The following is a 403-nucleotide window of genomic DNA, read 5'->3' on the forward strand; positions in this document are numbered from 1 at the left end:
AACTTTGTATTAGAAATTACAGAGGGAGCTGTAATTTGTGTGAAGATGTCCTGTATGTTTCCAGTTTGAAAATTTTGAGTCTGGAATTTTTCTGAACCAATAACATGTAGAAAGAAAGGAAATGCAATTATAATGCTGTACACTGAAGTCCAGAGATCTATACTCTGATTCCTGCTTTGCCTTAAACTAGCTATCATTTAATTTGCTCAGTTTCTTTAGCTAAAATGTGACAGTATTTGTTGAGATGATCATACACTTCATTTCTGATGTCTGGCAACACACACACGCACACACACACACACACACACACACACACACACACACACGCTTCAAATCTAACATCAAAATGGAAAGCACAGTAAAGAGGCTTACCTAAGACTTGGATTTTTCCAAAATATGGTGT

The 403-nt window shown here is 36.2% G+C and overlaps 1 protein-coding gene across 1 annotated transcript in view; it reads right to left on the reverse strand.

Annotated features, from left to right (window-relative positions):
• Positions 1-403, reverse strand: part of LOC309629777 (uncharacterized protein) — a 212,711-nt gene that overhangs the window by 178,739 nt on the left and 33,569 nt on the right. The window lies entirely within an intron of this gene.

This window comes from Balaenoptera borealis, assembly GCF_965194805.1.
Source record: "Balaenoptera borealis genome assembly, chromosome: 5".
Classification (NCBI taxonomy): domain Eukaryota; kingdom Metazoa; phylum Chordata; class Mammalia; order Artiodactyla; family Balaenopteridae; genus Balaenoptera; species Balaenoptera borealis.